This window comes from Amia ocellicauda, chromosome 18 (genome assembly GCF_036373705.1).
Source record: "Amia ocellicauda isolate fAmiCal2 chromosome 18, fAmiCal2.hap1, whole genome shotgun sequence".
Taxonomy (NCBI): domain Eukaryota; kingdom Metazoa; phylum Chordata; class Actinopteri; order Amiiformes; family Amiidae; genus Amia; species Amia ocellicauda.
The window spans coordinates 10,178,471-10,192,805 of record NC_089867.1 but is presented as its reverse complement, the minus strand read 5'-3'; the positions used below and the strand labels follow the sequence as shown (position 1 = coordinate 10,192,805).

The window sequence follows — 14,335 nt, the reverse complement described above, 5'->3', positions numbered from 1 at the left end:
TGTTGGTAGAAGCAACACACACCCGTAGAGAGCTCAAAATGTCAAGATGGAAAACTCTGTTTACAGTGTACTAATACACAACGATTTTACATAATTAGATCTGAACTTCTCTGTTGCAAAGAAATCTGATGGAAATCCTGGAGCAGACTGCGAGTTTCCCCCCTGGGCTCTGAATGACAGCGGGCGACACGGACACTGTAAATCTGATGTGTTTGAGAATGAAACGCACTTGGAGCCAAGAGAATAAGCTTTCAAACGATGTGCGCATTGTAGGAATAGTGTAACTTCTATGCACAGGAGCTGCACGTAACACTGCCAAATAGTGCATAAGAGGGTGTAGTAACACAGAAATAACTCTGAAATTTATATAATTTTTCAGTTTTATTCAGTTTTATTTTTCAACTTTAACTTTTTTTTTAACCTCTGGCAGTTTACTGCTTACCTTTGTATCATTTCAGGTTATTCACTGGACTTTAAACTGCTTAAATTGCAATAAAAACTGGAAGAATGGGGGAGTTCTAAAACGTTTGACCGGTAGTGTAAATACATATACACGTACACTCACAGCCCTCATACAGTACAATGGGTTTTAGCAACATACATTTTTGCTAACTCCTTGTTACAATGAATCAAGGGTATGAATCAAATTAGAAGGGCACCATACACATACCTACACACATGTATATAAACATATACAAATACACACATCTACACACACATACAAAAATAGGAGTGCCTGCATGCTTCTATATGAATGTACCATAATAAGATAAATCTGAGAACAGTAGCAGATAAATAGATAAATAGGGATACAGTATATAGCTTTGTGCAAATAAATAATAATAATCAGTCAAAAACACAATTCAATTTGCTACAGTACAGCAGCACTGCACACTTCACAGAGCTCCCAGCAAATGCTGAAGCAATTAAGTTCACATTATTTACATGTTTAACCCATTATAATAATACAAAATAATAAATAATAATAATAATACATTAATTAAATAATAAAATGCAGCAAACAGTACAGCCATTTTGAGTACTAGCACACAAACACTTCAAAATGCAACAAGGCAGAGAAAATACTAATTAAAAGGGAAATACTAAGAACTAATAATGCAAAATAAAAATAAAATAAAACAGCTCTCCATAACTATCATTTTAGAATAAACTGTGTACATATAAACATTCAAAACTGACAATTTTAATTTTAACAGAAACCTGAAGTGTACTGGATTTATTTCCCTATTCAGGGATGCACAGAAATTATTTTTACTTAAATCTATTGAACAGATCTGTCTGTTCTTTTTTAAAGTATTGTAATTGCTCTTAGTTCAGTTAAGTCTTATTCCTTAAGATGTCAGTCATGGTTTGTAAAAGTATATAATCCAGTTAATTTAATATATTATAGCAAATAAAAGGTGGGGGGAGAAGTAACTGAGATGTGTCTCAATTAGTCTTTATGCGGTTCCACTGGAGCAGAAATAAAATAGAAAATCTACTACATTAATTGAATATGAATGCATAGGATAAGAGTACCTGAGCACCACTGAGTGCATATTGTCCATTTATATTGTTATTAGAAACACAATCTTCAAATGTCAAAGTGCACTGTGCTTGAGAACTAACATGTTTGACATTGTTGTTTATCTGTGCCTTGCTAAATAGAAGTCTTATAAACTATGTGTTTATTCATGCATTGTCTTGCATAACATTATAATAATTTAAATATATCTGTAAGTAACTAAACTAATTGGGTAAGGAACTACAGTGAACTTGGGAGCATAGCTCACAACACTGTTGATGTAATTACAATTTATGCAAGAAGTGGATGTTTTTGAAAGTAATTAACTCACATAAAGCAGGGCAACCAATTACAGTCTACAGGATTAGTTAATATCACCTATACATGACTTAAAATGGAAAACAAATTGCTTATAATGGATATCCAAGAAATACTGGAAAATCTAAAGTATGAATCTTCTTCTTCATTTTATGACTGACTATCTGATGCCATGTTTGGTCATATGTATTATTTTGTTTGTTTGTTTGGCATTGATTTCTCGTGACCTTTGCCTTTCAGGACTTTGTTACAAAAATCGTCCTACTGTTAGAGAGCCCCTCGCCAGCTATCCGGGCAAAGGCCTTCCTGGTGCTGCTACAGGTCCTAATGAACAGCAGGGAGATGCTCCTCTTGTGCTGTAATTCCAGGTACAGTACATACTGCGCTCACACCTTGAGCACCAGCGGCTGTGGAAACTGATCTTTGCGATTCATTTTCATGATACACATCTTATCTCAGGCTTATTTAGTCTAGACTTATCTGCGATTAACAAAAACAATCTTGGAAAATGTCACATTGTTAAAACTCGAGCAGCAGATCACCGATAAGGGATTGGACACCGGAGAGGCAAAGAGATGGAGAGAGTGGAAGGTAAGGGCAAGAAATTAGATTTGGATGGCCGCTCTGATAGGTAGGTGAGGAGCTGAGGAGAGCAACAAAATGTTGCGTAGAGTAGGTCAGACTTGAGAAGGTGTTAAAAGTCCAAGGGCGACTAGCTGGTTGTGTTAAGAGTTATAGCAGTGGCGAAGATAAAGATGTTTGCATTGTCAGCACAGATGTGGTTGGATAGCCAATGGGGGGGATATTCTGCTATTATCGTTTGTAGTGAGAAATGGTTATTACTAATATGGAACTTTCATTACATTTTTAGATTACATTACATAACATTTACATTGCTTTTTAGATTCATTTGACAAACTATGTTCAGCATTAGAGGGTTCATCTATAGATATTGTAACAAAAAAGCTGTTAGTTATGTATTGATGGCAAATGCCTTCTTAAACAAGGCAAAAAAAGATTTCAGATATTTATATTGACAAAACCACCTACCATAGCTCTGGCTACGAATATCAAAGCACACTGTTCTGTAAAAGTATTGCAAAGGTAAAAATGAATATAAAATGGATTCCTTAATGGAAACAGAGTAACTACCCCACTTCTCTGACCATTTGCTGAATTTAACAGACTGAAAAAAATGTAACCATAAATGTGGTTTTCTCCAGCAAAGAAAACGTCTGCAACACAGTCTCCTATCACTCGCAGGGCTTCCTCACCGGAGATCGGGCCCATGCTCTGGTATCTGTTCACTCACTCCACTGTGGATTCCTTGAGGGTACAGCCTATGGCAACAACATCTCAACCCTACACTTGAGCAGGCAAACGCATATGGGTTGAGCTCACATGATACAATCAACATCACTGCTAAGAAAATCACAAAATCAAGCTTTTATTTCCTATACATTTCTGTTAGGGAACATTTATGAAATTGAATTGTTGTTTTATTACTTTCCCCCACATTACATTTAGAATTCATAACAGAAAATGTTCATAAATTGTAAAAATATAGTAAAGGTTCAGAAAAGGGGTGGTTGAAGGTTGGCTTTTGGGGTCTACACCAAACATCCTCGAGAGCCGCACTTTGGGAACCCCTGCTTTAAGACAAGCAGAGACGCGACTTCAAGAAGCATTTTGTTGAAGATTATTATAAGCAATTATTATTATAAGCAATACAATAATTTAAGTGTACATTGACTTTCTATAGATTTTCATTGTTTTATGTATTGTAAAGCACTTTCTATCAGGTAAATATTTAAATATAAACACGTTAAGATTATGACAAAGATGTATGATGATCATAAATATTACTGATAGTGTTATGCTGCTGTTGATAAAATAAATATTTGTATTGATGTAACGTGTTATACAACTTTCGGAACTTAAAGTGAAGATATTTAAAATACATTTACACTCATTATACACTCACCTAAAGGATTATTAGGAACACCTGTTCAATTTCTCATTAATGCAATTATCTAACCAACCAATCACATGGCAGTTGCTTCAATGCATTTAGGGGTGTGGTCCTGGTCAACACAATCTCCTGAACTCCAAACTGAATGTCTGAATGGGAAAGAAAGGTGATTTAAGCAATTTTGAGCGTGGCATGGTTGTTGGTGCCAGACGGGCCGGTCTGAGTATTTCACAATCTGCTCAGTTACTGGGATTTTCACGCACAACCATTTCTAGGGTTTACAAAGAATGGTGTGAAAAGGGAAAAACATCCAGTATGCGGCAGTCCTGTGGGCGAAAATGCCTTGTTGATGCTAGAGGTCAGAGGAGAATGGGCCGACTTATTCAAGCTGATAGAAGAGCAACTTTGACTGAAATAACCACTCGTTACAACCGAGGTATGCAGCAAAGCATTTGTGAAGCCACAACACGTACAACCTTGTTTTCTTGGCACACTTTAGGCCCCTTAGTGCCAATTGGGCATCATTTAAATGCCACGGCCTACCTGAGCATTGTTTCTGACCATGTCCATCCCTTTATGACCACCATGTACCCATCCTCTGATGGCTACTTCCAGCAGGATAATGCACCATGTCACAAAGGTCGAATCATTTCAAATTGTTTCTTGAACATGACAATGAGTTCACTGTACTAAACTGGCCCCCACAGTCACCAGATCTCAACCCAATAGAGCATCTTTGGGATGTGGTGGAACGGGAGCTTCGTGCCCTGGATGTGCATCCCACAAATCTCCATCAACTGCAAGATGCTATCCTATCAATATGGGCCAACATTTCTAAAGAATGCTTTCAGCACCTTGTTGAATCAATGCCACGTAGAATTAAGGCAGTTCTGAAGGCGAAAGGGGGCCAAACACAGTATTAGTATGGTGTTCCTAATAATCCTTTAGGTGAGTGTATATCTGTATTCCAATCGATCTTCCACTCTGTGTCTGTCTATAAATAGCCTATATTAGACTAGGCTATATATTTAGGCTAACTGCTGGAGAATTAAGTGTGAAGGTTGTGTAAACCTTGATCAACCATCACGAACCGCATCCATAAGACCGTTATGCCAGACAACATGGGAGCAACTTCAAAGGTTTGTAAAGAACATTATGAATTAATTTTAATCCATACACACATATATATGTGAAATATTTACACGTATAGAAGATATTTCTCCCAATTCAGTTTGTGATGGTTATTGGAGATTTCCATCTCAGGAGTGTGGTCGATGGTCATGTCAAGATGCCAGACAGTGACTTTGACTTTGGATTCAGCTGCACTCCAGGTGCCTGTTTGTTGATACTCCACCATAAAGCACTGAACACCACCATTGTCAAACAGCCAGACTTGGTGTGTGCTATTGCCCCAGGGAAAATCATCACCCAGAGCAATACCATCAAAGAAGCAGGGAAAGATTTCGGCCTGCCTTATCCATTCAGTGCAGAGCAGATGGAATAAGGTAATAACCTTATAATAAGAGTGGTGCTGTGTTCTTGTGTAATGAAAAATAACAAGGTGTACAAAATGATCCTCTACCATCACTGTTTGTTTTGCTTTTATTGAAAATCAGATGTATTTTTAATTAATATATGTATAATTATTTCATTTTCCTGATAACACCAACTGGAAACTGAAAAACTAATCTATACAGTAGTATACTGATTTAAACTAGAGGAGTGTTTTTCATAGCACACTCCTGCTTCATGACCTATTCTTATTTACAAAGGTTGTGGTGATAGATTTTCCAAGCCGCCTTACAGTGGAGTTGGAATACCAAGATTTGCTGCACCAAGAGTACCACCGGATTGCGGCCAGCAAGATGGGGTTCAACTGAGCGATAATGCTGCCATGCCCATCTTTGTTCAGCTGTACTGGTGTGCAGCATATGTACAGCTATGTGTTCCATCGGGGGAACACAACCCCCACTGCTGCACCCAGAAAGACACGGGCATACTTGTATTTTCTTCTGTATGACTGCATTTTAAAAATATATAGGTAATCTCAATGTAGTACGGTACACTATATATTTTCCTTTTAAAGATGTATGCCTGCTTTCAGAATGTCAGTGGTGGCCATGTATGCCATGTCAATGATGTAGATTTCGTGTGCTACTCAAAAGCAGTGAGCGCCAAAATAGGTTGTAGAAAGTCCGGGGCAGCAGGGAGGCAGTCTGGAGAGAGAGAGAGGGAGAGGGAGAGGGTAAGGCAGCAGGGAGGCAGGTTGTAGAGAGCGAGAGTAAGGCAGAAGTTGAGGTACATGTTTACACAAGTGGAAATGAACATCAAAAGCTCAAAGGAAGCAGTGAAACAAATAACACTGCACATGTAAAACATAAGAAATTGAAAGGCAAAACAAATTTAGATTATGCATACCAAACATTCAATAATGCAGATTTTTGGCAATCTGTAGCAAAAATATTACGCTGGGCACACACACGAACTGCAGCTTCAAGAAAAAGTAGACTTATGTTGTCTACAAGTTGGAAGAGGGATAGAAATAATATACAAACACTAGTGGTTGAGATTAATAAAGCTAAAACAGTAAATCAAACAACTACTACGGAAAACATGTCAAAATGACAATATATACACAGTTTTGGTAGATATTTATGAGGAATCACGTATTAGGCCTACAAACCAAAATATTAAAAGCAGTGGTGGTTTTGAGGGGGGGCCAGGGGGGCCAGTGCCCTTGTGACAACAAGCTTGTGGCCCCCCTAAATAATCATCACAGAATCATTTTTATCGATCATGTAATTTTTTTTACATCCATTATTATACAGTGGCAAAGCGGAACACTAAAGTAAACCAACACATTTTCTAGTGGGACCCCTTTAGGCGCAACACAAAAGCATCCCAACACGCAACACATGGATCTGCAAGTTGTTTCAATGCAGAAGTTGAAAGAAATTCAGCGCGAATAATAACTTTCAAGCAAGACAGTGATCGCGACCAAGAATAAGGAAATAAAGGTGATCAAAATGTTTAATATGTTGTAATTGTAACCATTAGCTATTAAATGTATTGCAGAAGTGTAACGTTAGATCAGCTAATGTTAACCTGGCCGTTTGTTCTTTCCTTTGTGAATTAATTAATAGGCTGGAATCCTGGGCTATGTATTCGTTTGTATTGTATTTACTTGAGTTTTGTAGCTAATTCTAATAGTCAGGCATCGAAAATGTATGGCAAAATGAAAAAGTGTATACTATTTTATACTGCTTTAACTTAAACCACACTCACATGTTTAACATGATAGCTAGCTACCTAGCAAGTCAGTTATTTTCAGTAAATGAATTAATAGGCTGGGTCCCCATTGCTTTTGCTCTATAGTTCTCACCAGAATGAAGGGAAAAAAGGACAATGTCCTTCTTCCAAAGGAAAGACAAGAAAGAAAGTCAGACATTGACAGATGATTCAGGTGTGGACAGAGCCAGAGAGGGCAGGAAGACTTGTCTATTGGAGAGTCTGAGAGTGAAGGCATTAGTAGAGCAGGAAGGAGAGACAGATGGAGAAACAGAGGCTGAGGGTGAGACACCAACAGAGGAGCCATGTGCATCCACAAGCACTGGACCATCAGGTTTGTGATGTTGAATAAATCTGTGGTTACTTGTAAAGCAGTGCAATGTGAAGAACTAAATTTAATATTTCTAGATATATTTCACATTCCTAGAGTTTTAAAGCTGACTCTTGTTTCCCTGTTACTCTTTGGACCTGGTTAAAGCTGACACAACCTCCCTCAAACATAGATCCTTTCTCTCATTTCAAATATAGATATCTTATCTCTAAGGCTCTGTATTCTGTTGTTTCACTACATCTTGTTGTTTAACAAAACTTGCTGTGTTAGCATCCTTGATCAAGAGGTTATTCATTCACAAAGTCTATGTAGTAAGTAATTTAAATGTCTCTTGTTAGTTACAATTTGCTTAGTAAGCTTGTTTGCACCAATCAAAAAGGAAAGAACGAAGAATTGTTGAGACTGTCTGAGGAAACTTCTCCTGTCAGGCTCCCCTGCAGCTGCCAGAATAAAGTATCAACCTTCTATCACACACCGAGTCTCTTGCTATTTTCTGCAGCTCTTCAGTATGTGTCTCAAATTACCCAAATAGATACTTTTTAATTATCGTTTTTTTTTCCTTCCACACATATCAGCAAATCCAGGGAGGACCCACCATTGCAGGCAATCATTAACATATACCCAAGAACTCTGATGGGGAACAGGAGGAGGAGCTTCAAGGTGGCCTGGTAGCACATCCACCCCTGGCTTGAATATTCTATAAATTCAGCCTGTTTCGTTATGCCTGCAGGCATTTTAGCCCTCCCAAAGTCTCTGAGACAGTATTTGATTCAAAATTGGGTTTTAACAACTGGAAGAAGGCAACACTGGTAAATGCCCTAAACAAGAAACACAACAAACAGGTTCAAGAAAATCGGGAATATATTAAAACAATAGGAAAGGTACTACTACTTACAGCCACACAAAACATTGCACAAAGAGGACACAATGATCATAAAGGGAACTTCATGGCAATTCTAGAAACAATAGCCAAGCATGACAACTGTGAAATAAAGGTTGACTTCCATTCATAATGGAAAATATACAAGCAAAGTGATTCAGAATGAGGTTCTGAGTTATTTGGCAGACATGATTCGAACTAAAATTATAGAAGGCAGTGAGGTATTTAGCATAATGTCAGATGAAACAAAAGATGTAAAAAAAAAAAGGAGCAGATATCTCTAGTACTCAGGTACTATTTCAGTGGAGCTGTCCATGAGAGCTTTCTCCACTTTGAAACAGCTGATCGACTAGATGCAGCAGGGCTTACTGACAAAATCATACACATATTAGAAAGTCATGGTCTTGAATACAAAAACAACCTAGCAGGCCAAGCATACAAGGGTACTTCAGTCAAGAGTGGCAAGCATTCAGGCGTCCAGGCACGCATTAAAGAACAAGCAAAGCATGCCTTTTATATCCACTGCAGTGCACACTGTCTAAACTTAGTTTTAGTGGATACATTCAAAGCTATCCCTGAGGCAGGACAGTTCTTCTACTTACTAGAAAGACTGTACGTCTTCACATCTGAGTCATGTGTGCATCAAAATTGGCTTAGTGTACAAAGAGAGATGTACCCAGGTGCAACTTCAGAGCTTTAAAGGCTAAGTGACATTCGATGGGCATGTCAATATATGGCTCTACATACTGTTATGGATAAATTGCCTGCCATTAAGCGAGTCCTGCAAGAGATAGTCCAAGAACACAATGGTGACAGATCTGTTGAGGCACGAGGTCTGCATGCACAGATAGATTTACAATTTATTGTGTGTTTTGTTACACTCCATAAAGTGTTTGGAGAAGCAAAATTTCTATGAGATATGCTACAGTCTTCATCACTTGACCTGTCAAATGCTGTTGATTGAGTTGAAGGCTTAGTTCAAACTTTGAAAGACTACAGGGATGAGTCATTTTTTGATGACCTATGGAATGAAGTGTCGAACACAGTTGTGCAATGTGATACTGCAATACAGCCCCCTGCAAAACGACAAAAAAAGCTAAGCTCTCAATTTAATGGAGTACTGTAGCTCAGAGGTTCTTTATCTAGTTCTAAATCTGACATTTTCATACAACCTTTTTCTACCCTGTCTTAGATCAGATGCTCCATGAGCTTAGCAGATGGTTTTCTAGCAAAAGCTGTGACATAATGAATGGCATCCAAACTCTAAACCCCAAATGTGATGCATTTCTCAAAGAAAAGTCCCCGTTTCCATTTGCTAGAATGTATGAATCAAATATTGAGGACTTGGGGCAGAAGAATTTTACAACGGAAAATACAGAGTGGCATGCAGAGACCCTCCAGTGTAGTAGAGCTGGCATTATTCATTGAGCCTTATAAAGAAGTTTATTTTTAGCTCTTTAAACTGTGCGAAATAGCCATTTCAATCCCTGTTAGTACCACTTCTTGTGAACAGTTTTTCTGCACTAAAGCTGGTGAAAGCTTATTTTAGGTCCACAATGTCAGATTAAGAGAGAGATTAAGAGAGATTAAGCAATTTAGGTGTACTAAGTATTGAGTAAAGGAAGGCAAAGGCCTCTAGATCTAGATCTAGAATTTGTTGATCTGTTTGCAAGAAACCACAAAAACCATAGAATACAGTTGATGTAACTGATACTGAAAATGTAATGCAAATGTAAAAATGTAATGAAAATATAAAGAATAAATTGTTGAATGATTTTAAACATGGTCTTTTCCTTATTAATGCCTGCAATGTAGTGAAGAAAACTATAAGAGAACAATGTCTAATGTAACTGGACCCACTAACAGTACAACTGGCCCCAGCCTGCCCCCCCAGGTGAAATGGTCTAGAACCGCCACTGTAAGAACCCAGTAAGAAAATTATTAGTGAAGGGTGGGTAACACAACCGCAGGGAAAAAAAAACTAAATTGCACTGTATTTGTAAATCCCCTAATAAAACTAAAAGCAATGCTGGCCTGTGATGTGTAATCAAGGGTACATTTCGCATGCGCTGGTATTCCAGTCATAGGGAGTACTGATTCAACAAGCTTTGTTTGTAGCTCCAAGAAGTGTAAAGGTAACCCCAGCCCAGACAGGGTTTACTATAGTTGGCAAGAACCCACAAAGCACTTCTAAATGTATTAAAACAACAAAAGGTGTAATTCCCAACTGCACATGTACACCAACCCAAACAACTTATAAATACAGCAGTGCAAACAGATATAAACCTAGAAGATTATATCACAAGGACCGAATTAGGCAACAGTACAAATATCATTGACAGCAATTCAGATTACACTCAATCTGTTTCTGTGAATAATGATAATTATTTTAACCCCCCGCCTAAAATATCAGATGTTAGGGTAAGCATTGATATTCTTGATAACACAGAGCATATTGAAGGGAATGGTTTGCTCGAGGATACAAATATAGTAGAGGAGGAAGAATATGAAAACCCTGTTATGAGCCCAGATACATGAAAATGCATTTTGTCAGAAAAGGCAACATTCAATTATTTTATCATCATCTTAAGATATGTGGCTATTGCACACACAAATTGTGTACAATTAATTCTCAAATAACTCTTGAAAATCCCAAAACATTATGGTTTAATATATTGTACAGGGGATCGATACTACATTCTTCACATTCCCTGAAGACCAGGCCATTCAGGGGCATTGAGAGACATAATTTGGGTAAACAATTAAAATTCCAGAAGTCATATCAATTATAGAATTAGTGTTTAGCAAAATGTGGACACCAACTCGTTAGCTGCTTATAACAGAACAGGCATTGGTTCAAACACTGCTGTGTTCAGAAAAATTTAATCTGAGCACCTTAGTTATACATACATACAAGCAGACAAAATAACTTCACTACAGATTCTGCAAAAAAACATGAAAGAGGAGGATGCAAACAGTACTAACGTTTATTTTTACAAATTATACAGGCAGTACCAATTAAAGTAATATGTTTTACAGAAGGGGTATAAGGCTATGGCATGAAAATACTCATAAAAGTCCGGCTTTCTGGGATACAACAAGATTAATGATTAAAACCAAATGCACAAAAAAATAATTATATATTACGAAATATCAATATGTAGTCCTGTTGCACCCCATGTATCTGTCCCCATTGCTTTTATGATTAGTGAAGAGCACACACAAAGTGCAATGCAACATTTCCTAACAGTTATTAGAGACCATAAAAGAAACATGTTTTAACATAACACTTTACCTGTACAAATTAACAGCGACAGGTCTATAGTGCTGCTGCAAGCATCTGCAAAAGTATTCAATTACGAAAATATGGAAGGGTATCTAGCTTGTTGCTGGAAAATTGTGAATGGAACAGCAAATGAAGATGACCTTAAATTCACAATCATTAAATCCTGTAAAATCACAAGTGAAAAATACAAAAAGAAATACAGTGGAAAGGATGAGCGCTATAGAGTAGGGATGTATATATTCCAGCCTCGAGGAGCTCTCTTCTTTTGTTTATGAAATATGCATTATTCTGGGTTGTAAGTACAATACTCTGGTACATCAAACCATAGGTAAACTTAAAAGTAGAGTAGACCACTTAAACAATCAACTCCAGAGTCAAATTTAATTTTAGACATTTTTTTATAAAGGGTGAGAAAATAAAAATCACCCTTCCTCGATAATTAAAAAAAAATAAAAAGCAAAGCACAAAACAATTTACAACATTATCAAGCTTCTGGCACAAACTTATACTATGGAACTATTATTTTAGAAAAGCTTTTCTCTTTCTTCCTTCCAGTTCTTCCTATTTGGTCTGATTTATTGATTGGCAATTTCGGTAGATACAGATATTATTATTTTATATAACAGAATGCAGAACTGTTATGTGGATAAAACGACGTATTTTGAATTGATGATTGTATTAAAAAGCTATCCATACTTACAAGGCTAGAGAGAGTTCTGTGAAAAAAATTGGTAAAAAACACATAAAAGAAAATGCATAGTACAACAAATAGAAGAACAGTGGAACAAAAAGAAACCGTTTATGTTCAAGGTTATATTACTTGGAGGTAACCACATTTTAATCTGCCAACTAAAAATTAGAGACACTTTACATAATTAATTAATAAGGGGCGACATTCAGAATATTTAAAATATATATCAACTTCTCATCTTTTCAGTTGTTATGTACATAAGTTAAAAGATTTTAATACATTTTTACTAAACTGTGACCCACTGTTCCCTGCAGGACTAGCTCCCCTCCTCTATAAATCCCAACAGCCCCAGACTTCCTGGGTTGAGGAGGCAGAGGAGAGCCTTGGGCGTGCGTGTGTGTGTGAATAGGAGGAGAGGGAGCGAGCACCGTCACCATCACAGTACATATATAACAGGGATGGTAAGATTCACCGATTCGCATCGGTGCATCGGCATAAAAGCTCACGATGCGATTTCCCGGATCAAAAGAAGTGTGCACTGGATACAATGTGGGATGAAATCGCAATGCATTGTTTCTAACATCTTTGCACTGGTATAATCCGATTTATTTATATATAATTTTAAGTAGGCGAATGCCTTTATTATTTAGAAATGTAACCAATGATTTGTGACCAATAATTTTATACTTAGATTCCTCCTCTCCAACTGTTTCTTAACACTAGAAGTGCCGACCCGGTCAATTTGACCGATTTGGTTATTACAATTTGAATTACTCTGTGTTCCTAAATACACTGCGCATACCCATTCGTGACTTTTCCTAAATATATGTATTAAACATGCCAACAGCGTTTTAGCTGCATAAACGCGAAAATAAATAAGTTATAAACACATTTACCTAGAATAGCCAATATTGGGTTATTTTGACCGGCCATTTAAATACATAATAAATCAAATATAACCCATAATCCTGCCTTCCCATTACAATACAGTCAGGCTGGCGCTCAAGTGGCGATCTCTACCTGTCTACAGTCTTTCATGTGCTTGAAAAACACACTCATTGTACAGCATTACAGGTGTTTTCTTACAGCTGTATTCAGATTGAGTTGATACAGTGATTACCCGCAAATAAACATGGATTGGAAACGGAGACTGAAGAGAGCTCGTTTTGGACATGCCGTGTATATGAATATGACTGATTCAGGGGCATCAGTGATACTGGCAATGACAGATAATTTGTGGGTTTGTGCCAGTGTTGTGAAAACATTGCGAGTGAGACGCAGGTCCAAATGGCACCGAGTGCTTTTACTCCACTGATCAATACACGATCGCTACTGCACAGTACAGAGTGCAATAACGCAGCACATCCACCAAAATAATGATTCACGGACATTATCAACGGAGGAGCATTGATTGCGATGCTATATATTCGTGGAGTAAAAGTGTTGACCTGGAGAGGCTGTCAAAATGCAGTGTGAGGTATGAGCTCATGCAGGGAAAGTGCAGAAACATGTCCTGTGTGACTGAACGAGCTGTCAGGTATGCAGGTTGAATATATAGTAAATAGTTTATAGAAATACAAAGCTACAGTGAATACAAGCACCGTATGTTGAAAATAAAGTTTACACAATGTTGAAAATGTTTACTTTAGTGTACAATTATGTTTTGATAAACGCAATAGTTATTTTTTTAACTATAAAAATATTGCTTTTGAGCATTAGTCCAATATTTACGTTTACACTTGTTTCATTCCCTTATTATATGCCGTTTTTGAGCTTTTTGCTTATTGTAGGATATATAGTTATTCATGCTTTGACTGCAGTGTGCTCGTTTAGAAAAAAGTCAGTTATTTATAGCAATAATATTAATGTTTTATGATCATATTTCAATTTAAATACTACATTTGTGCTATGTAAATGTTGGATTTGATGTTCATGAATAAAACGTATGAGTTTTATATGATGGTTTGCCTTTGATTGTCATATTGCAGCTGTTAAAGAGCTGTCGGTTACATTGACCGGCTTTGGCGCTTGTAGGTAGTTCGAA

General features: G+C 37.2%; 1 long non-coding RNA gene across 1 annotated transcript; it reads left to right on the top strand.

Moving 5' to 3' along the window:
- The first annotated feature begins 6,560 nt into the window (after positions 1-6,560).
- Positions 6,561-7,906, top strand: LOC136713959 (uncharacterized). The gene is made up of 2 exons (XR_010804995.1): positions 6,561-6,832; positions 7,191-7,906. It is a non-coding gene; the product is annotated as an uncharacterized LOC136713959 (long non-coding RNA).
- Positions 7,907-14,335: the final 6,429 nt, after the last annotated feature.